Below are 25,168 nucleotides of genomic sequence, written 5' to 3'. Positions count from 1 at the left end.
AAAACTGGAAATGACTTAGCTGATCAGCTGGCCAAAACCGGGGCCATCCAAGGGGATCTAATTGAGATTGAGTCCCTGTTGGGGGAAATCCAGGTCACTGCCATCACTAGGTCCCAGAGAAATGCTCACAACGACCTTTCAATTGCACAATGGAGTAAGGAGACCCCTGATGCTGATTTGATTGCCGCTCAGAAAGGGGATCCAATAATTGGTAAATTTTACCAACACCTTGAGGACCCTGAGAACTTTCCCCTGACGGATACCGATTACATTGGGAAAGAGGACCTAAGAGTGTTGATGAAATGTCCAAAAATGTTCCGAATCCAAGACGGTTTGCTGGTAAGGAAATCCAAAGCTGGCCACGATCAGTGGGTGGTTCCTACCTCATTCCGAAGCCTGATGTTAAGTCACGCCCATGATGCGGCCACTGCCGGTCACAGGGGGTTTCACACAACATTGCAAATCTTAAGAGAGGTTGCATACTGGCCACACATGGGGCAGGACCTCGACCAATACTTGAAGGGGTGTCTTGTGTGTGCACAATTTCAGCCATCATCCCTCACGCACCGGGCGCCTTTACAAAAGAGGGGAATGACACTCCCATGGTCAGATTTACAAATCGACTTTGTAGGCCCTGTGATTCGCTCGGCTAGGGGGAATAAGTACATGTTGACTGTGACATGCTTGTTTACCAAGTGGGTGGAATGTCTCCCAGCCCCAAATTGCAAGGCAGAAACTGCAGCTGCCTTGATGATTAACCACATCTTTTCCCGTTTTGGTCTACCTCAAAGGATTGAGTCAGACAGAGGTAGCCACTTCACCAGTGAAGTAATGACAAAGATGTGGGAGATACTGGGGGTCAAGAGAAAGCTGCATATTGCTTATAGACCAGCTTCTTCTGGGGCAGTAGAGAGATATAACCGAACCATTGTGAGCATATTAAAGAAGTTTGTGGCAGATTCTGGGCCAAGTTGGGATATCCGATTACCTCTGGTCCTAATGGCCATCAGATCTACCCCTTCATCTGCAACCAAAATGTCACCATTTGAGTTGATGACTGGGCGCAAGATGGTGCTTCCTCAGCATTTGCTCTACAGGACCCAAGAGCAGACACTGATAAATGCCTCCACTACTCATGAGTATGTGGAGAATTTAAGGAAACACCTCCAACATGCTTTTGCTTATGCTCAGCTTCCTACATGGAAGGGACCATTTGAGATCATCGACAAGATCTCCCCTGTGGCCTACAAGATCCACATCCCCAAAGGCGGTTCGGCAGAGGGGGAAGACAAGTGGGTCCACATAAACCAGTTGAAATGTTGCCATCCCAGGCACGCTCTGCAACAACTGGAGGAATCCTCTGGAATCCTAGCGGGTACTGTCTCAGACTAATTCCGTTCCAATCATAAAACATACCACATCTAGTCTCTAAAATATTGTGATTTGCATGAAACTGTCTCTTAGTTATACTGTTTTTTATCAAAATAAGAATGTAATGTTTCGTTATGATGAAATGCATATGCTGCCCCACTATCTCAACAGTGGTGGAAAAACGTCTATGAGTAGGTATTGCCGCTCTTCCTTTGTCGTCCTAGGAGAAAGAAAACCTGGAGACGGGACAAGGAGGACGATCCGGAGACCGGGAACGAAGATCCAATGGGCCCAGTGGACCGCCCAATACTCCCATCAGGACCGGCGAGGAGAACCGATCGATCCGACCGGATGGAGGAAAAGATGCTGAACTGTGCCATTTATTGGAAGAAGATGAGGAAACATCCCAGGTCTTGCGAATCCCATCAGTGAAACCGAATGGCCATCGCAAGAGGGGGGCTTGTGGGATGTATTTACCCATGCATGCGAGCCCTACCTCAAAACTGTGCAGTATTGAAAACATCATGATGGCCAGAGCTTCCTAGGAAATGCCCAGGGAAATGCATGAAGAATAGGCTGCCACTCATTTTTGCCGATGTTATGGGCACAGAAGGACACTGCCTAAAACCACCATTGGACTACCCGCACAGTAGTCTGAAACCATTGGGAATGGCAATGCTGATTGCCAAAAGCAAACCTAGAATTGTGGAGAATTCATTTTCTTAAATCCCAAAAAGGGGTGCAGTACCAGTACTCACCACTATCCAAAAGCCGGCGTTTTAAAACAACACCAGATTTTACTTTTTGCAAAACTGAATAAATGAACCCAAAACAGGCCAAAGAAAGACTTACTGAGAGGTGGATACAATGTAAAGTTATATTCTGAAGTGACTTGAAGGTTTATAACAAGACTGGTTGAGCTGTGGATTTCAGCAATTTAAGTAAATTTGCACTGAAAGACACTACAAATCTAAATGTTTAAAAGAAATGAGTGACCTACTTTGAGTGTCACATAGGTTGCAATTGTTTAAATGTTATAGTTTTAAACTTAGAATCAGCCTTCTAGCTGCATATGTGAAAATGTTTAGTTTTATTTGAATGCAGAAACTGGGGAACAGAAATGACAGCTTAAAGAGATTCCAATTTGCCTGGCAACTACCCCCATCAGGAGTTAAACTTGAGTCACAGCTGTGTTCCCAGGCCTAGCTGCCCTTTTGCTGCTCACACCAAAAGGGATATGACACTTCCCTGATTGAATTACCTGGGCTCTGCAGGAAATTGAACAAAGCCCTGTCCTGACTCAGGCAAATGTTTTATTGGCAGGAGTCGTAAATGGTCGTAAAAAGTGGCTTCCTCCTGAAGGAAAGGGGAGGAGCACTGCCTGTGAGAGCAAGCTGGCTTGGCAGAACTGGATAAACCAGTATTTCTACCTTGTGCTGAGAGGAAACCACACCCCTTTGGAGCCAGAACATAACTTTAAAAAGATGGATCATTCATAGAGCGGACATGTGAAAATTTTATAAATGATACCATAATTCTTGTGATTTTTCTGCCCACAGTTTAAGAGGTTTTTAGAACCGGTGGTATGTTCAGGGGGGTGTTAGCGGAAAAGTGGATATTACTCTAAATGTATGCATGTTAAAAATCTGAAACATCATCAGTTAATGTCCATACTCCCTGCGCACATGTATGTAAAATTGGGTCAATGTCAGAAATTGAAAAATCAGTTAAAAAGTCAATTATGTGCCATTTCTGAATGCAAGCTCTTAGAAACAGCAGATTTGGACAGAGACATGGCTAAATTCAGCCACACCATGTATATGTAATTTCAAGCAACTGTGTAACTGTGAAATATGTCTTTTGTTATCAAATATAGAATATGTGCAATCTGACAGGGGAGTGTCCTATCTGCAAGCCATAAAGTGACATCGCTCTGACTCACAGTTCCTTCCCCAATCAAATGAGAAATGGAAGTTTGACCAATTAGAAGCTGAGAGAGAGGTAGGGTCAGTGATGCAAGAACACACCCACATTCTAAACACATAAAAGTAGAGAGACAGGACAGATAGGGACCTTCAATTCCATCTGCCGCTGGAAGCTCTGCCGGAAAAATCCATACTTACCTCCATCAAACTTCAAAGAGCCAACAGTTAGACTCCAAGATAAACAGAGACTTCAGAACCTTAACCAAAAAGGTCACTGCCAGCAAGAGTATTTGTCAGCAGGCCTAAAAATCTTTTTGCAACTGAACTCTTCAGACAGCCGGCTGACGCCGTCTGAATTTTTCCAAGAACTTTTGCAAGAACCCGGTGAAAGAAATATCCAAAGAGAAGGCAGGACCCGACCCAGAGAACCGGGGCCTAGCAGAGACCAGGCCATTGTATCCAGAGTGCTGACCCCGATGCTGTGAGCAGTTCCAGAGACCAGACGCTGTGTCCAGAGACCGTCCGAAGTCCAGACCTGTTGACCAGATCGTGACAAAGCCGCCTTCCTGTTTAAAATCTCTTGTGAGTACCGCCAAACTGTACCAAACCAAAGCTCTTAGTTTAAATTCATCTAATACAATCTATTTAACCTAAGTAGAACTGCCTGATAGCTCCAAATCTGTCACCTGTCTTTCTAGCTGCAAAATCTGTCACTTGTCATTTTGAGCTTTTAAAATTTCAAATCTGAAAAACGACCTTCACAAAATCGCTCATATCTCCGCGACCGTTTGTCTTAGAGACTTACAATAACTTTCATCTGAAAGCTTCGAATCGTGGCTTTCCTACGAACCTAGAACCGCATTCCTACCCCCCTATAGTTTTACCGCAATCGCGGAACACGCATTCGCGAATTTTGCCGCGATTTGCAAATTTCTCAACGTGTGAAACAGCGGTTTGCTTGCCTTCCATTTGCCAGAAATTCGTTTAACCTGCTAGTTACACCCTAGATCCTTGCTAAAGTGAGCCTGGACTAATATTAACTTGATTTCACTCACCCGGAACCTCCTAGAATGAATTAAAAGCATTTTAACATATTTTCACTCCATTGCCAGCACATATCAAAGCATTTTGCCTGTGTTTTAAACTTCTGTTGTCTAAGCTTGCTGCGGTGAACTGAATCACATTTGATTGCATTTCTGAGAACTGTGTGTTTTCCTTCCATTTCCTTGCCTTGCATCAAGGGGGGGAGGGGATTGCCAGAGAAAAGTGATTACATTGTTTTGTTGAAATCATATTGAGTATTTTCTATACTGCATTTCATTCATTCAACCTTGCATTTCCTTGAACCCTATAAAGCATTCTCTACCACATTATACTTCTGTACCTATTTACCAGTGTGATATCTTATCCATCCTATAACCACTCATCATTGATTATAAAGAAGTGTGCTAGTGCCAGATTCTCCGTTGTTAATCTTTATCATATCAGATTAAGTGTGATATTCAATTATTAATTTATTATAAAGTGTGATATATATATCTATATTGTTTAAAGTTTCAAATAAACCTTTTAACTTGCAAAACAGAACTACTTCTTGGCTCAGTGGGGTCAGGGGGATTCCAACAGAGGGGTGTTATATAGGGGTAGTCATCCAGAGCGCATGAACTGGACATAAAGGTATATCAATAAGGGTTTTCATTCAGTATTATAGATTAGGCGTTGATTTAGCTGTAGTGTTGAATTGAATCCTCTTACATGGAGCTACTCTTTGTTCATGAGCCAGCTGATGACCTGCTTCCTGAAGATCTGGAAGGACTCAATAGTTGGTTGGGAGGCAAGTACTGTGAAGCTGGCCCCTCCAACTCTTTTTAGGTGGAATCTGGGCACTGTCAAGCAGAGAGTGTTGGAAGATCTGGTGGTTCTGGAAGCAGGTTTCATGGTGAACTTGTTAGCTAGATATGGTGGTGCTAGGTGATTGAGGGACTTGTACATGAGGCAGATGGTTGTGAAATCAATTTTCTGGTGTATGGAGAGCCATTTGCAGGCTTTCCTAGTAGTGGATATATGCTCTCGGGCTACAGATCAATGTTAATAAGACCATAGTAATGGAATTTAGGGAGAGGCCGAAGGAAGAAATGTCATTTTGTCTGGACTCTAAATGGTAGGCGGGTTGAGGTGGTCTCTAGATATAAATATATGGGGATTATTATTAACGAGCATCTGACATGGTGAGTACATTGGGATTACATGCATGATAAGGTCCAATAAGGACTAGGTGCATTGAGTAAGTTCATTGGAATGAATGGGGGCCACAAACTAATATTGTTTCACCATCTACCAGCAAATATAGGAATGAAGGTATGGGAATATAAAATTACTAAATAACTAAAGATATTGGATGGTAAATCATTGTAAAAACCTTTTGAGGTTACCCTGGGCGATATCCTTTGAGTATATAATGCTTGAGTGTGGTCTGTCTTGCGTCAACACTAAGATTTCCATAAATGTAATATTGTTATGCAGGAGAATAAGTGAAATGGAATCAAACCCTGTTATTCATATGATCTATATGTTTTATACCAAATGGAGAAAGCCTATGTGCAACTACTGTTTGGAATGAGCGAACAAGACTGAGGTACACTGGATGTATTTATTGGGTGATTAGTACTACGGGAATGGTATTCTCTAAATTCAAATATAGAGTGAAGGGATTATTGAAAATGGATTAAGAGGAGCTGTGGGTGGACCTGGCCACAAATATAAATAGTAAAGAATGTGAGGTCTATATTGTAAAACAGTACACATCTAAATGTCTGAGGCCCCATCCTCACGTTGCTATTACTAGGAAATGCATGGTTATCAAACATTAAATATTGTGATTATTTTTTGGACATTATGCATGAACTTGTTTTATGAAATGGACTTCTTTTATGAAATTAATGGTTATTAAGGAATCCACTGTTCTTGATTTTGGAATATGTATAAAGTCATGATTTGACTACACGTACAATAAAAATAGTTTTAAACAATCATGGAAGCTATAAGCAAAAACACCTGGAGAGCTGCAGTTGCAGACCCTTACCCTATGGAAACAGGTTAAACCGCAAGAATGCAAATGTGGCTTTGTTTCAACATCGTGAATGAAATACTGTCCCATGCTGCAAATCTCATGTTTTTCACCTATGTACTTTCTACATTTTTAGACACAACTTAAAATATATTTTGTAGTAGGGTCACCTGGGGATAGAGTTTGTTTGCCACAAACTACCAGCTTGCTGTTATGTATTCACTTAAGAACGTTGGACTATTCGCATGAAAGCAAACGTTTTTTGCATGTCACGCTCATAAACATTGTGGATATAAATACATCTTTAAAAGGATCTTTGTTGTGTTAAACACTTTAATTTTCATGGTGGCAGACACATTTGTGGTATGTAACTGGAGTTGGGTGGCGGGTTTCAGTTGGACATGCCCCATCACAGATTCAGTTGACTAACCATCCACGCATAGGAAAAGGTTCTGCTGATAACAAAACATTTTTTTAAAAAGTTGCAATAGTTGCAAGGCTGTTGTTAAGGTGCAGGGACACTGGCCCTCATTACAACACCGGCGCTAAACCATGGCGCTATTAGCACCATGGTTGGTGCTGGTGTTGTAACGAGTCCGCCATGGGGAAATGGGGAAATACTGCCCCATTCCAAGGTTGGCGGGGCGGTATTTCCCCATTTCCCCATGGGCCTTCCCCATTCCCATTTTTGCCCCATAGGGCTCAATGGGAATGGGGAAGGCGGCAATTACAGTACCGCAAATTGGGGTACCGTAATTGCCTGTGAGGTCCCTTTGCGGGTCCCTACGCGGGTCCCTACTTTAACGGCTGGTCCAGACCAGCCGTTCAGGTTGGATCCCGCAAAGGGACCTCGTAGTAAGGCGCTAAGTGGTTAATGGCGCTGCAGCCTTTTACGGCGCCGTTAACCACTTAGCGCCAGGGTCGTAATGAGGCCCACTGTTTATCAATTGCATTTTGTCCTGCCCATGACTTCTCTGAAGACGAGCTGGTCCGTCCAGCAACGCCTCAGAATTGCATGGAAGGAAAGGCTGTGTGAATATTTTGCCACTAAGGACACCAGCATGATGAGCAACTGTGAGGCTTTTTAGCAGTCCCCATGCTCTCCCGACGAATCACTGCTCCAAAATGTACAGGTCTTCTGAAGTGTGGAGCCATTTGCGAGCTTAACCTCTTCTCGCCACAATGTGGTTGCTAAACTCCTGTAGATTGGGAACGGGAATTCTCTATGACAAAAATCTACTTCGTTTATTGTCTGGAAGATTTCACTAGCAGCCTTGCTTAATATGTAATGAAGCCTCCACTTTCCTAGTTTTAAGGAAAATGGTCACACCCGAAGATCAATACTAACAATGGGGTAATCATAACACTGTGATGGTTCTACCACATGAAAGAGCACAAGTCAGCTACAGAGTGTTTGCAATTCGTGTGATGTGTTTCTTTCATTGCTTACTCAGGGTTTGATTCATAGAATTTATTGCATCGTGGAAAGTAACTTTTCACTGGTGCAAAGTGACATTGCACTGCCAACAAACAGTCCGATTCATGGAACAGTGCAAAGTGTATTTTTCTTTGCACTGCAAAAATACACTTTGCAATGTTCCATGAATCAGGGTGTTTTTTGACAGTGCGAAGTCACTTTGCACCAGTGAAAAGTCACTTTGGACCGTGCAAGATATTCCATGAATCAGGCCCCCAATGTAATGCGCCCCAAGAAGGTTCTACTTGTATATTCTGCCTCAAACCCACCACTGGCAACCCCAACACTGCTGTGAGAGATTACCCAAATGGCAAACATAAAATAGCAGGGAAAGAAGACCTATGCTAATTAGCCTTCGGTGTGGGCAGCACACCCGATTACCCACTCAGGGTTGTTTGCTTAATCTTCAACGTAATTCAATCTTATGTTGACTCTTATTTTCTTCATAAATAATGTTATGCTCCAGGTATATGTAGGTTTTATTTAATGAATTTGAAATTAATTGCAAATGCCAGTCATGGCCTATGCATTTCGGACTTAGCATTCCTTCGTTAGGGCCTCTGTTTCTCACCTGTTCAAGTGTCAGCGTTAATTAGACATTCAGAATCATAATGGTGTAGTCCATTGGTAACGTTGTGAAGAATGCACATGAAGGCACCATAATGATCATTTATATATACATTGCATCCCCAAAAGGCAGACCATAGATACGTATGTCAATTCCGGTTGAAATTGAAATAGTTTAAATCAAACACGTGGTTATATCAAAATAGAAATAGGGGGTCATTACGACCTGGGCGCAAAGGGATACCGGGCACCGGTAATGACACTGGTGCCGGTAATCCCTTTGCACCCTATTCCGAGGTTCCTTTGTGGGTCCTCCCTTAATGCCTGGTTTTACTAGGCGTTATGGATGGGACCCGCAAAGGGATACCGGGGTCAATAACGGTACCGCAATTTGCAGTACTGTTATTGACGCCTTCCCCCTTCCCATTGAGCTCTATGGGGGCTCAAATGGGAATGGGGAATGGCTTTTCAAATGGGGACTTACCGGTCCCTCAAAGTTCGGAATAGATCGGTAAGTCCCCATACCACCAAGTCGGTGGCGGTACCGGTATTGGTGTTAGTCATGGCGCTAATAGCGCCATGACTCGCACCAACCTCGGAATGAGGGCCATAATGTTGAAGTATTCAATAACCGTAACGAGGGCACCCACAAGACGTACAAACGCATATTAAAGAACATGTATACAAAAAACATGAAGAGTTTCTGTTAGCTCCTTCGTTCACCATTGACATTGTATAGCTCAAAAACAGGTGTGATGTCCATTTTTGGTTCATGTTATTGCCCGTGGTAGAGGAAACACATTACATTTGTTTTACCCTTGCTGCTTTCCACATGTGAGTCCTTCACCGTTAGGTGCAATGTAATAATGTGATTACTGTGTCACTAAGTACCTAATCACTGGATTGTTAGTTGCCGCTGTTTAATGCGTTTCTGTTATCTCATGGGCAATACATTTCTACTATCTCATGTGTAGGCATAACGCTGCTAGTGATAGGCATATACTGAGGTGCCACCATGGGTTAGAGCCGGGTATTTTCCTGATGTCTGTAGGTAAAATTGTTTCTCATGTCTGAAGTAGGAGTTAACGGAAATGAATTCCATCAGTGTCAGCGTAAATAGAGAGCAAACTCACACAGAGTTCTAATCACAAGAAATTCAAAACTTACCACTGCTTATTGTTAAGACGGATTTCTGAACTCTGTCCTGGCGGCGCAGAAGTTCAGAAGGCCAACATAATTACTTGGAACAGGGTAACCTCTGGACAAGCCAGACCAATCAGGGTAGCGATCGCGGTGGTCAAGACTAGGTCTCAAGAGGGGTGAGGGTGACTGAAAGCCCGCAATGAGCACACAAAGCAAGGACACTCACAAATTACTCCAAACAGGTGTTATATTTAAAATATATACACATTTATTCCAAGGCCTTTGCAACAATGACCGTAGCGAGAAATCACAATAAAACTCTAGTAAACCAACACATACCAAGCCAATACAATATATATACAAATACAAACAAGTCTAAAGCGTTAGATGCACGAACTGTGTAGTCCACCTAGAAGGGGAGGAAAACAGGCATTGCGAAATAATGATTAGACCCAGTCCGCCTTCAGAGGCACCTAACTAAAAGGAAGTCCAAGCCCTACGAAGAGTGGAGCCTTGTGCTCAAAAGTACCTGCACACGCTGGTGCCAACAGGCAAAAAGGGGAGTCTCTTCGAGGGAATCAGGCAGTTCAGTTTGGTGCACAAATGAAGAAGAACAGAGTTCCGCGACTCAAGCGCAGCCTCCACTGTGGGCAGAAGCAGAGCACAAGTACGGAAATGCGTGCTGTTTTGACACAGCGAGGAAAAGCTATGGGCTCCTGCAGGAGGGCGACCAGTTCCTAGCTATGCTACTCACCGGTCCCCGATACAAGCAGACCCAGGCTTCTCCGCGTTAGTTTCAGTGCTGGCAGGTTCAGGAGAGCAGGGGACGTCTCGTCGTTGTGTAGATTCTGCAGCAGCAGAGTTCAGTTAAAGATGTCCCAAACGAAGTGAACCCGCACAGTTTGTTACCACAGCAGGACAACGGAGCAGCCGTGTGTATCTCAGCCAAATGTACACAACTCACTTCAGACCTGGGAATGCCAAGTGTACGAATCATGTGAGAGTGACAAGGACTCGAAATACAACACAACCTGGCGGCGGTTACAGAGCAAGACTCCTGGGTAGGCTGGTCAGTCTGCTGGATGGCCCAGAGACACTTCCGAAGGTTTACGTGCAGGAGATGGTGAAGATGCCGAGAATAGCTGTCCCTGCTATTCCAAGGGTCGAAGTACCATTACAGGCCTTCTGGTTCGATCAGAGGTAAAAAGGGTTTCACAAAGCGACAGCAGTGCAGAGGAACAGTCCTTCAGCGGGTCACCAGCGATTCCTCGGTTCAGCCTTGTGGTTGCAGGATACTTGGCTCCTGTATTCCTTTGTTCGTGAGAACTCAGGAGATCGACATGGTAGTGGCGTTTCCAGCCCCCTCTTATCCATGGTTCCCTTCGTGCCAAAACGGAGGGGACCCAATGGGAGATCCGCTCATCAACACTCACACCATACGTGGACCTATCACGGACCACGGTGGTCCCAGGCATTCACACCACCCTAGACTCTCTGGCACCCAGGATGTGTATTGGGACCAGACATCCCAGCCCACATCCTGGAGGCACACACAAGGCCTGTAGAAGCCCGTGAAAGCATCTGTGTTTCGCTGGAAAGTACATGCCCAAATAAGGAAGGCCCCGGGTCGGCTCGACCTGGGGAAGGTGAAGGGAGCAAGACGGTCAGCGGACAGGACAAAGGAGCCTCATGGTCTGGCCATTTTGGGAGCCAGGCCACCATATTGGGCTAAGCGCGAGAAACGCGCTTAAAACGCCAAAAGGAGCTCAAAACACAAGAAACGATCGCTGCCACCATTCCCGTCCGTGATTCACTTGCACCGATCAGTTACAATCCAAAAAGAGTATCTAGGGCCTGTAGAAGGCTAGAGACCCAAGAGAGCAGTAACTTAGCTTACAGTGCCCTCTTGTGTCATGTTGCACGAAAGCTGCAACATGATAAAGAAACTACAGAAAACAGCGTTTCCCGTTACTGACTGTCTTAAGGGCATGTCAGTTTCCCCGTAAGAATGGAGCGAAAGCCCAGAGGAGTACGGCAGAAGGCTGCACTTCTCTGGCAAAGTTTAGATCATGGTGAAAACAACAGCAAAAAGTTTAGGGGTTGCCACATGGAAGGAAAATTACCCACAATTAAGAAATCTTTCCTAACACTCACCCCTCCCAGACTATGGACAGGGGGAACTAATCCACCCCTGGATGAGTCTCTTGTTCAGGTCGGTTAAACATTCTGGACAACCCATCAGCATTGCTATGTTGGACACCTGGCCTATGCTCAATAGTGAAGTCGAAGCCTTGTAGACTTATGGACCACCTAAGCAACTTTGGATTCTCTCCCTTCATGTTCATTAGCCACTTTAAGGGCTTATGGTCAGTTTGCACAGTGAAGTGGGTCCCATAGAGGTAGGGCCTCAGCTTCCGTAGGGCCCACACAACAGAGAAACATTCTTTCTCCACTGTGGACCATCTGAGCTCTCTGTCCTTAAGCTGGCGACTAATAAAACCAATAGGGTGTTCCTTACCCTTCTCATCTACTTGCGATAGTACAGCTCCTATCCCAGTGTCAGAGGCGCCCGTCTGCACAATAAAAGGTCTTTGATAATCAGGGGCCCTGAGGACAGGGGCCTGGCACAAGGAGTCTTTCAAGCCATTGAAGGCCTTCTCACACTCGTCGGTCCAAGTTACCTTCTTGGGTTTCTACGGAGTGGTGAGGGCAGTCAGAGGGGCAGCTATGGTGCCGTAGTCTGCCACGAAGTTGCGGTAATACCCTTTGAGTCCTAAGAAGGCTCTCACTTGGGTCTGTGTAGTGCGGGCAGGCCAGTCTTGTACTGCTTGTACTTTACTGGGAAGAGGCTGTATCCTCCCTCCACCTACTTCATGTCCAAGGTAAACCACTGAGCCTTGTTCAATCTGGCATTTACTAGCCTTTATGGTCAAGTGTGCTTTCTGAAGAGCCTGGAGCACAATCCTGAGGTGCTTCACATGGTCTTCCCAGGTGGCACTGAAAACTGCTATATCGTCCAGATATGCAAGACAGAATTCGTCCAACCCATTCAACACATGATTCACAAGCCTCTGGAAAGTGGCAGGTGCATTTTTCAATCCGAACGGCATTACCCTGAATTGGTAAAGGCCGTCTGGAGTAGAAAACGCTGTCTTCTCCTTGGCATGTTCTGCTAACGCTATTTGCCAATAGCCAGCAGTGAGGTCAAACTTGCTGAGGTACTTGGAGGCACCCAAAGTATCCACCAGCTCATCTGTTCGAGGCAAGGGGTGTGCATCTGTCTTGGTGACAGCATTCAGAGCCCTGTAATCCACGCAGAACCTCAATTCAGAAGTGCCTGCCTTTGGAAACAAAACCACAGGGCTGGACCAAGGACTACTAGAGGGTTCAATCACCCCAAGGTCTAACATCTTGTTAACCTCGGTCTTAATATAAGACCGTACTTTGTCTGACATCCTGTATCCCCTACTTTTGGTAGGTACACTGTCTCCTGTGTCTATGTTATGTTTGCACCAAGGTGTCAAACCAGGTGACTGTGAAAACAGGGGGGAAACTGCCTAAGCAAACTTTTCACCTCAGCCTGCTGATCAGAAGTCAGGTGAGGGGCCATTCGGACAACCTCAAAGGAGCTATCTGAAGGACCGCTTTGGAACAGGTCGGGGAGAGGTTCAGACTCCTCTTCCTCAACGTCTGAAGCCAGTAGCAGTGCTGCGATTTCGACTCTTGGGACGAAAGCCTTCAGCCTATTTACGTGAAACACTTTTGGAGCCTGTCCAGGCCTTCCAAGGTCCACTAAATAGTTAACCTCACCTAGGGGCTCCACCACTGTGTACGGGCCTGACCATGTGTCCTGTAAAGCTCAAGGCCTTATAGGATTCATGATCAGGACTTGCTGACCAGGTGTAAAGTTGATGAGGGAAGTTTTCTGGTCATACCAATGTTTCACCAGCGCTTGTCCTGCCTTCAATTTATCACTTGCCAAGCCCATCAGAAGTACCAAACGTTTTCTGAGCCCCAGCACATAATCTACTACGTTGGTAGTAACAGGGGGAGTGGGGCATCTCCCATCCCTCTTTGACTATGGCTAAGGGTCCCCGTACAGGATGACCGAACAGAAGTTCGAAGGGGCTGAAGCCAACACCCTCCTGTGGTACCTCTCGGTAGGCTAACAGTAAGCATGGTAAAAGAAGATCCCATTTTCTTCTCTGAGGTTCTTCCAGAGCCCCAATCATGCTCTTTAACGTTCTGTTGAAACGTTCCACCAGACCATTGGTCTGGGGGTGGTATGCAGAAGAGAACTTGTAGGTGACCCCACATTCTTTCCCCATAGCCTGCATATACTTCGACATAAAGTTGCTGCCACGATCCGACACAACTTCTTTAGGGAAGCCAAACCTAGTAAATATGCCAAGTAACGCTTTTGCAACTGACTTGGCAGTTACAGTTTTCAATGGGATGGCCTCAGGATATCTGGTTGCATGGTCGACCAGCACCAGGATAAACCTATTGCCTGAGGATGTTTGCGGGTCAAGGGGACCAACGATGTCGATCCCTACCCTTTCGAATGGTATTCCCACAACTGGGAGTGGTACCAATGGAGCTTGGATTGTCGAGCCAACCTTACCAGATAACTGGCAGGAGGCACAACTCCTGCAGTGACTTTCTACTTGCACCCCCATCTTGGGCCAGTAGAAGTGCATGGATAACCTTTGCTTGGTCCTCTTAATACCAAGGTGACCAGCAAGGGGCACTTCATGGGCCAACTGCAGGAGGAAGGGTCTTACAGCAAGGGGAACCACCAACCTCCTATTGTCTCCTTCTGTAGACTCTGTGGGCTCACTATACAGGAGTCCACCTTTCCAATAAATCCAATGGGTCCCAGGAGGTTCACCCTCAAGCTGGGAGCAGGCCTGTCTCCTTAGGCCTTCCAGAGATGGGCACTCACGTTGGCCTTTACTGAATTCTTCCCTATCAGGACCACCTTCTACTAACAAGTCTTTTAGTTCAGGATGGTCGTTGGGGTCAAATACTTCAGGAACCGCCACCTCCTCGTCAGGCCCGGGCGATTGACCAACTTCCTCCACCGCAGTGGTAGGCGAGCTCGGGGGAATATTCTCTTTCCCTCGTCTTGACTTGTTTACTCCTTTCGCCTTGGGTTTCCCCTTCGGCTGGGGCGGCGTATTGGTCTTGGCCAATACTGCCCGTGCTTGAGACCGTGGGTAGGGTCTGTCGGCAGTGTCTCCTACGAACCCTAAAGCTCTGAGATCATTGCCTAACAAGACTTTTCCTGGGACGTTTCTCTGAATGCTCACTGGATTCCTGACTGCTGTACCATTTAAAGTAAGATTTACAGGTATTACTGGGAACATGCGGAGTGGGCCGTCAGCCAACTTAGTGGGCATCAGAGTAGCTCTGGCAACTTCCTCTGAGTCTACCAAGGTAGAATCCACTACAGTTCGACTGCACCCACTATCCCTAAGAGCTGGAGTATCTACTCCATTGATCAGCACACTGTCTTTAAAGTAGTGCTTGGTATTATCTGGAATCCTAGCATATGCCTCTGTGACTTTAGGCTCCCAGGAACCCAGGGAAACTAAAACTACCTCAGCTTCTATCCCACTGGGGAAGGAGTCTGAGGAGAAGGATGCTCCTGTAATCTCTTCTTCCTCGTAGGAGGAGAAGGCCAGATTAGCGGAGGGGACCCCCAAAGGTTTAACCTTACACCGGGGATCCCCCTTCCCGTGGTCAGTTGCTCCACAAGCAAAACAAGATCCATTGGGTCTGTTTACATAGGGAGGCTTATTGTAACCAGAGTTCTGTTTCGGAGGCTGACCTCCACTACCCTGCGAGTTCTCTTGTGTCTTACCCTTATTTTTCTTTTTGTGGCCCTTTTGAGGAGAAGATTTATCAGATTCTCCACCCTCCTTATCTTTGGACTTTCTCCCTTCCTCCTGCTTACCAGGATGAGTTTTGTCCTTATGGGACACTCAATGTGACACCCATAAGTCTGCTGCAATGGCCAGCTTCTTAGGATCTATCTCCTTCGAATCGGCCAAATGCTGCTTAAGCTCCGGGGAAGAAGATGCAAAAATGTGTTCCAGCATGACAAGATTTATCATGCCTTCAAAGGTAGAAACCTTATAACCTTCGACCCAGCCAGTCAAGTTTTTTAAGGATTCTGTGACATAAGATACCCAAGTACCACCTTCTTTTTTCTTGTACTCTCGGAATCGTTTTAAATATTGGGCCAGAGTCTTTCCAAACTTTAAAATGAGAGTTTGCTTTAACATTGCGAAATCAGCTCGCTCAGCCTTCGACATTTCCATAATGGCACTACAGCCAGAATGGGGCATTCTGCTGAGTAACCAGGCAATCTTATCAGCATTGTCAACTTCTTGAACTTCACATGCATACTCAAACGTGTTCAGCCAGTCCATAATGTCATTCCTTTCCTCGTACACACTGAGTAGATATTTCGGAAACCGTGGATGAGAGGAGGCCCCAGACCCATGTCCAGGACCCTTGGACCCATTTGCAACCTGAAGCTTGGCCAGTTCCAACTGGTGATCCCTGTCTTTCTATTTTTCTGCCTGTTTGATTTTTAGCTTGACCCTATTGAACTCAAGCTCTTCCTGTAGTTTGGCCATATTGAACTCAGGCTCCTTCTGCCTAAACAGCAGCTCTTGCTTCTTGAATTCAAGCATGGCCTCCCCATCAACACTGGCAGAGGAAACATTAGACATCACATCCTCCCTGTCCTCGTGGTCGCGGTGGATCAGTGCAGCGGCAGAACCGTCGGTTTTACCAGTGAGAGCAGCCCCACCTCCTTCCGCACTGTCCTCAGAAGTTATAGCATCAAGCTGCGCTTCTTGCCACGCCACGATTCTTTGGATCATATCCAATTTGGTGCCTTGAGAGGAAATTTTGAAGGATTTAAAGTTAACAAGGTATTTGTTTCCAGAATGTTAGATAGGACTATGGCCTTTTTAAAGTTATACTATAACAATTCACTACGTGTCCTGGTAGGAATAACTTGAAATGCCTTAGTTCGTGCGCAACACTGGATACCTTCAGTCGTATCCCACCGCTGTACACCAGTTTGTAAAGACGGATTTCTGAACTCTGTCCTGGCGGCGCAGAGGTTCAGAAGGCCAACCTAATTACTTGGAACAGGGTAACCTCTGGACAAGCCAGACCAATCAGGGTAGCGATTGCGGCGGTCAAGACTAGGTCTCAAGAGGGGTGAGGGTGACTGAAAGCCTGCAATGAGCACACAAAGCAAGGACACTCACAAATTACTCCAATCAGGTGTTATATTAAAAATATATACACATTTATTTCACGGCCTTTGCAACAATGACCGTAGCGAGAAATCACAATAAAACTCTAGTAAACCAACACATACCAAACCAATACAATATATATACAAATACAAACGAGTCTAAAGCGTTAGATGCACGAAATGTGTAGTCCACCTAGAAGGGGAGGAAAACAGGCAGTGCGAAATAATGATTAGACCCAGTCCGCCTTCAGAGGCACCTAACTAAAAGGAAGTCCAAGCCCTACGAAGAGTGGAGCCTTGTGCTCAAAAGTACCTGCACACGCTGGTGCCAACGGGCAAAAGGGGGAGTCTCTTTGAGGGAATCAGGCAGTTCAGTTTGGTGCACAAATGAAGAAGAAAAGAGTTCCACGACTCAAGCGCAGCCTCCACTGTGGGCAGAAGCAGAGCGCGAGTACGGAAAGGCGTGCTGTTTTGACACAGCGGGGAAAAGCTATGGGCTCCTGCAGGAGGGTGGCCAGTTCCTAGCTATGCTACTCACCGGTCCCCGATGCAAGCAGACCCAGGCTTCTCCGTGTCAGTTTCAGTGCTGGCAGGTTCAGGAGAGCAGGGGACGTCTCGTCGTTGTGTAGATTCTGCAGCAGCAGAGTTGAGTTAAAGATGTCCCAAACAAAGTGAACCCGCACAGTTTGTTACCACAGCAGGGCAACGGAGTGGCCGTGTGTATCTCAGCCAAATGTACACTACTCACTTCAGACCTGGGAATGCGAAGTGTACGAATCGTGTGAGAGTGACAAGGACTCGAAATACAACACAACCTGGCGGCGGTTACAGAGCAAGACTCCTGGGTAGGCTGGTCAGTCTGCTGGATGGCCCAGAGACACTTCCGAAGGCTTAAGTGCAGGAGATGGTGAAGATGCCGAGAATAGCTGTCCCTGCTATTCCAAGGGTCGAAGTACCAGTACAGGCCTTCTGGTTCGATCAGAGGTAAAAAGGGTTTCACAAAGCGACAGCAGTGCAGAGGAGCAGTCCTTCAGCGGGTCACCAGCGATTCCTCGGTTCAGCCTCGTGGTTGCAGGATACTTGGCTCCTGTATTCCTTTGTTCATGAGAACTCAGGAGATCGACTTGGTAGTGGCGTTTCCAGCCCTCTCTTATCCACGGTTCCCTTTGCGCCAAAACTGAGGGGACACAATGGGAGATCCGCTCATCAACACTCACACCATACGTGGACCTATCACGGACCACGGTGGTCCCAGGCATTCACACCACCCTAGACTCTCTGGCACCCAGATTGTGTATTGGGACCAGACATCCCAGCCCACATCCTGGAGGCACACACAAGGCCTGTAGAAGCCCGCGAAAGCATCTGTGTCTCGCGGGAAAGTACATGCCCAAATAAGGAAGGCCCCGGGTCGGCTCGACCTGGGGAAGGTGAAGGGAGCAAGACGGTCAGCAGACAGGACAAAGGAGCCTCCTGGTCTGGCCATTTTGGGAGCCAGGCCACCATTTTGGGCTAAGCACGAGAAACGCGCTTAAAACGCCAAAAGGAGCTCAAAACACAAGAAACGATCGCTGCCACCATTCCCGTCCGTGATTCACTTGCACCGATCAGTTACAATCCAAAAAGAGTATCTAGGGCCTGTAGAAGGCTAGAGACCCAAGAGAGCAGTAACTTAGCTTACAGTGCCCTCTTGTGTCATGTTGCACGAAAGCTGCAACATGATAAAGAAACTGCGGAAAACAGCATTTCCCGGTACTGACTGTCTTAAGGGCATGTCAGTTTCCCCGTAAGAATGGAGCGAAAGCCCAGAGGAGCGCGGCAGAAGGCTGTAGTTCTCTGGCAAAGTCTAGATCATGGTGAAAACAACAGCAAAATGTTTAGGGGTTGCCACATGGAAGGAAAATTACCCACAATTAAGAAATATTTCCTAACACTTATGACTTTTGACAGACACATGCATGTGAGCAGTCAGCGTTACACGCGATGATCACAAAGAATCAGGTCAGTTATAGCATTACTTGATCAGCACTTCCCGTATTTCACAAAGATCGTTGAGATCGGACCTGTCAAATCCAGAAGTTTCTCTTGACAGCTTTTCCGTGGTCTGTCCATACGTATGTGCAGATCGTTCCATGCTTTAATGATGAATGTTATCAGTTCTGTGTCATTATTTCGATTTCTGTAGGTCGCCTAACCAAAAGACCAACTTACTTTGCCCGAATTTAGGCAGCCTATAAAAAGGGAAATAATCACATTTCTTTGCCCCTATGCCCACCCACCCTCTCTTCCTAGTTTTACTTTACCCCCCGAAAACCCCTCCCCTTCCAACACCCCCACCATCAAAACACACCCAAAACTCCCCTTCCAACAACCCCACCACCAAAATGCACACAAACACATACACCCAACACACAAACACACAAACTTACCTGTTCTCCCTCTTGGCTGCTTCTGGGTCCTGCCGTGCCTGCCAGCCCCAGCGTGCACGTGTGTGCATCACAGGGGCTGACAGTTTGATTTAGAAAGACAGCTCTGTCTTTCTAAATCGTTTTTTCTTTTTTATAAAGGTTTTATTGACCTATTACAAGGGTCTGGCTCTGGCATCTCAGCCACTTTTCCCGATAACTTTGGGTGTGGACATTCTGATCTCATGCAGAGTTGTGTTTCATTTTCTAGAGGCTTCCTTAGACTCTGAGACACATACAAGGGCACTCTTGGTGACGGCTGCCAGCCTGTGGACTTCGGATGTCCAATACTGTATGGGTCAAACATGTCAGAGACCTCTGTGACTGACTCATCTATATTCTTCACGTTTCTGGCTTTTTTCTTACCCTGTAAGTGTCCCACCTCTGCCATTTGACTAAACTTATTGTCTACTGACTAGGCTTATCGTCTAATGACGAGGCGTTGGTGTCTGGTGTATCGTCGGCATTACCCATATTTATTAATTTATTCATGTATTAAATACCCATATTATCCTCCCCTGGGGTAGTGGGTTGGAGGCTTTGCACAGCTGATTTGTTAAGAAAATCTTCTTTTAAATTACCAAAAGAGTCAGAAGCCTCTGGGCCTCGTTTTATGCCTGACATTATGACCCAGGGAAGTAGAAGAGAACTTTCTCTTCTGGGTCTGAGTACTCCCCTGTGCATCGCCCTCACTTTGGGTGATTAGAGCGGATGTGTCTTTTGCTTTCTCTCTCCCTCTGGGTGTCATCGCTCTTGTACCCTATAAGGGTTTCAAGAGAATCCAATCCTCCTCAAGAGGTTTTACCCCTTGAGCCACAGCCTCCATTCGTGTGCCTCCCATAACTTCTTGAAACTGAGAGCCAGATCGCTCTCTGTTTCTCCTTCTGCACCATCCTGGCTCTCTTCACTCCATTCATAATCTTCCATCATCGATGTAACAGTGTTAGCCTCCAATACTTGTGGCAGAGCAATGTGGATGTGCTGGTTAGTTCCAATGCCTAAACTTTACCCGCTAAGACTGTAATCCGGTTCTTTTTTTGTTTGTTTGATATGTGTAAATATGTTACTCCTTATGTGGCTGAGAGATATATTTGTAGGATTTGAGTAGCTCCTTTATGCTGTAGCGTTATATTGAGACCATCCTTAACCTCAGGAGTTCCTTCCCACCCCCAATCAAGGATCCCTGCAATACTTGCTTAAGTGTTTTAGTGCTGGCCTTATTGAAGACTCTTATAGAGTCACACAAATCTCCCGCTCTGTGCTCACAGTGAGCCAAGAGCCAGGCCAGGGTATAGGAAATACATTTGTATTTATTTGGAAGATAGATAATAGCGATCACACTAAAATGACACACGCCACCTTCCTTGTGGCTTACAATTCAATTCAATTTCTTGTTACACAAATAAATCACGCAAGTTGGTTGGGAAAAACACAAATCACAATATTTTACTTTATCTCAATTTCACTTCCAGAAATAATCAACAGTGGTTAATGAACAAAAACAATTTACATATATAGTGCTGTGCAGTTTCGATTTTCCTGCGCACTTAAAAGGCTAGCAGTTTGGTTGATAGATTGGTACAAATGCATATGGCAATTATGATTTCACTGACACTTTTTCTGTAAAATAAACATAGGGGGCCTCATTACGACTTTGACGGTAGACATGCCCTTAATAAGGGCATGGCTACCACCAAAACCGGGTCCGGGTTCCCTGACTGGGGAATTACCGGGCCATTCTAAGTTTGGAGGGCCCGGTAATTCCTCCTTCAGGGAACCCGGGCCCGGACCTTCCCCATTCCCATTTGAGCCCCCATAGGGCTCAATGGGAATGGGTGCAGGAAGCTAACAACGGGCCAATTACGACCGGCCCGTTGTTAGCTCACTAGTCCCCTCGCGGGACCCGGTAAGGACGCCTGGTTTTACCAGGCGTCCTTACCGGTCCCACGAGGGAACCTCGTAATGAGGCGGAATGGGTTTAACGGGTCCGCCTGCCTCCATTAGCGCCACCCGTTAACCCATTCCGCCAGGGTCGTAAGAGGCCCAGGGTGTTTTATTTGGGTTTTTTTCAGACCCCCCCCCTACTTGGTCGGTGTTGGGGAAGTCAGACAGTAAAAATGGGAATGATTTTGGATTTTCAGCCCCCAGTACCCTTAAAAGGCCTGTGTTAGAGGAAGATGGGAACCGGCACTGCATGTTCTGCTTTTCTTTTCTAAAAACTTTATTGGGACGGGAGCGGGGCCACCCTCACAACTTCCGTTCACATTACAGTGAACAAGGGTGCGGGGGACACCTCCCTAGCCCCCGCTGCCCCTTTTCACTGTAATGCAAATGAATGGGAGACTTGCTTGAAATGTTTGGCTGTATATAATTTTCATACTGCCGAAATTCCGTCAAATCTCCCATATGTACTGATTACATAAAAATTAGGAAGATTTAAGAATTTTGGATTTTCAGCCACCCTCCATTTAATGGCCTGTGTTGGGGAAGCTGGACAGAAACATAAATAGGATTACCCAATTATATTACAGTCTATAGTTTTCAGTGCACACTGGGAGTAAACTTTGTTAATTTTAAATGTTAACAAAATTCACCCAGTGGTGCCCCACCAAAGGGAATTAATTAAATTTATATTTTTAGTTAAATAGGCTAAGGATCTACACAGTTTTACAACCCCACGTCCACTATAAAGGAACAGGATTTAAGGCAAACAGACTCCCCCACCTTCTGGTTTCAAATGGAGCAAAATGTACTTACATTTAAAAGCTCTGTTTAAGGACCCGCTATGCTATGGACTCGCTCCACCTATCAAGCATTCATTCGAAGGAGCATAAGCTTGTCTTTGTTTCTTTGGTAACCCCTGCTATACAGTGCTCTGTCTACTGAATACAGTTATCCCCAGAGGTCTATCGAACTGCACCTCTTGAAAGAGCCACAGAGGTCCCCCCTAAAGCAAGGGACAAAATGCTGAAACATCATACCAGATAGACGGACTGGCGGCAGCCACCTTCCCACGGTTACAGTGGTGTGTACCAGACATTTCCACACCACAAACAACGGAATTTGTTTAATCTTAATTCTCTGACGTAGTCCTGCAAACATGATTTAATCTACAGTTGGACTAGACAGGCAGTGGTCCATAGTTGAAATCACTTTCTGCATAGTCACAATTTATTGATAGAGAATTCACATTAGTGTTCTAATATACAGTGTGTCTACTAAAATGTAATTATTTTCATTCTACATATGATTCTTTGTTGTTGTTTTATCCATTGTGCTCTTTTGCTATATTCTCTCCACACATTTGTGTGCTATTATTATGTTATGTCACGCACTGATGTACAAAAAAACATAATGAATACATTTATATATTTTTTGATAGTTATTCTAGTCCAGAAAGATATATATCTCCTCAGAAACACTGCCCACAGGAGGGAATGCTACATATAGACATCCCCTCAACGACCTTGGGTTCTTCACATGCATGTGTTAATGTTGTAAGAGGATTCAATTCAACATGACAGCTAAGTCAAGGCCTAGTCTGGGATACTGAATGGAAACCCTTATTGATATATCTTTACGTCCAGTTCATGAGGTCTGGATGACTACCCCTATATAACACCCCTCTCTTGGAATCCCCCTGACCCCACTGAGCCAAGAAGTAGTTCTGTTTTGCAAGTTTAAATGGTTTATTTGATAATTTAAACAATATATATATATATATATCACACTTTATAATAAATTAATAATTGAATATCACACTTAATCTGAGCAGTAATCAATAATGGATAGTCCGGCACTAGCACACTTCTTTATAATCAATGATGAGTGGTTATAGGATGGATACGATAGCAACAATACTTTTATGGTTTCAAATGGATGCAATGTGGAATGAAATGCAGTACAGAAAATAACTTGATAGGATTTCAGCAAAAGACAATGTAATCACTTTCTTGGACAATTCACCCCCCCTTAATGCAATGTAAGGAGATGAATAGAATGGGACTCAGTTCTTAGGAATGCAATCAAATAGAGTTCAGTTCAATTCCCCCCCAGCAGCTTATACAACAGATAGGAGTTTTGAAACACAGACCCAAGTGCTTTGAATATGGTGACAATGCAGTGAGAAATATGCTGAAAATGCTTTTAATTCCCTTCAGGAGGTTCAGGGTGAGTGGTATCTAGTTAATATTAGTTCCGGCTCACTCTAGCAATGCTTCAGGGATAGTTCTTAAGAGGCAAACGAAATTTAGCAGTTCAGGCAAAACAGCTATCTTTTTACAAGTAAAGAAATCGGGCCAAATCGCAAATTGTGGCAAAATTCGCGGGTTACGGAGAAGATATAAGGAGTAGCAAGTCGGTTCTAAGCTTGTTGAACAGCTGAGATTCTAAGCTTTCAGGGGAAAGTTAGTTGGAACAAACTGTTCCAGAGATACGGACGATTAAATAAAGGTAGTTTTTCGGATTTGAAATTCTAAAAGTTCAAAGCGACAGGTTACAGCTTGCAGCTAGAAAATGACAGGTGACAGCTTTGCAAATGACAGGTGACAGTTAGGAGGCAGTTCTGGTTAGATTAAAATTGTTTGGATTAGATTATTTTAACTAAGAGATTGGTTCTGCACAGTTCTGCCAGGTACTCACAATATATTTTTGAATTAGGCCTCGCCACGTATCTGGTCAGGTTTTGGACTGGACTCCGGTTCTGGTCTCGGCACTTCACAGTGATCTGGGTCAGCTCTCTGGTTCTGCTAACAGCAGTGTGGGTCACTCTGGATCTCTGGCCTCTGGTTCTGGATACTGCTCTGCTTTCTCTGGGTACAGCACTGCTTCTGGATCTTTCTGCACAGCTTTCTCTGGACCCAGCGCTGATCTTTAGGCTCCTGGATGCTGCTACCGCTGTTAGGTTTGCTGGATGCTGAGGCCTACTGAGAAGAGTTCTCAGTTTGTGGGTTTAAGCCCTTGCTTTGAGTTCTGAATCAAGTTCTTTGGAGTTTTAAAGTCTAAGTGTTGGATCTAGTATCTTCTGGATGTTGTGTGGTCCGGCAGAGCGCGTTGCTGCAAATGGAATTGAATGTCTCTATCTGTCCTGACTATCTGCTTTTATGTGTTTTGAAAGTGGGTGGAGAGGCTAGCTTTCTAGGCCCTACCCCTCTCCACTTGTCATTGGCCACTTCTTCCTCTTCCCCTTGATTGGGGGAATGAAATGAAGTGTCATCATGATGAGGTCTGTTTATGATACAGAGAACCCACCCCTGTCAACTTTACACACAATCTATATCTGATCCAAATACATACTTCCCCGATAGACAGTTGTTTGGCATTACATACACACATCATGCATTTACTGATGGTAGCCCCTGTTCCAATTCTGTCGTTTCTAGGAGCTTGGGTTAACAAATGGCAACATATTTCACTTTTTGGTCGGGTTACCAATATTGGATTTGTCCCCGCATTTACACAAATGTTCGCAAAGCATGTGGGAATTAGGTGGTGGAGTGTCAGATTTTTAACATACATACATTTAGAGTAATATCCTCTTTTCCGCTAAAAACCCCCCTGAACATACCACCGGGTCCTAACAAGTCTTCAAATGTGCACAGAAAAATCACAAGAATAATGATATCACTTATAAAATTTTCACAAGTCCGCTCTATGAATGATCCATCTTTTTAGATTTATGTTCTGGCCCCAAAGGGGTGTGGTTTCCCCCCCAGTAAAAGGTTGAATTTCTGGTTTTTCCAGTTCTGCCAAGCCAGCTTGCTCTCACAGGCAGTGCTCCTCCCCTTTCCTTCCAGGAGGAAGCCACTTTTACGACCCCCCCAATAAAACATTTGGACAGAGCTTTGTTCAATTTCCTGCAGAGCCCAGGTA

The sequence above is a fragment of the Ambystoma mexicanum genome, chromosome 5q, assembly GCF_040938575.1.
Source record: "Ambystoma mexicanum isolate Mex_15411 chromosome 5q, UKY_AmexF1_1, whole genome shotgun sequence".
In the NCBI taxonomy this organism is placed as follows: Eukaryota; Metazoa; Chordata; class Amphibia; order Caudata; family Ambystomatidae; genus Ambystoma; species Ambystoma mexicanum.
This window is presented reverse-complemented; position numbering follows the sequence as displayed.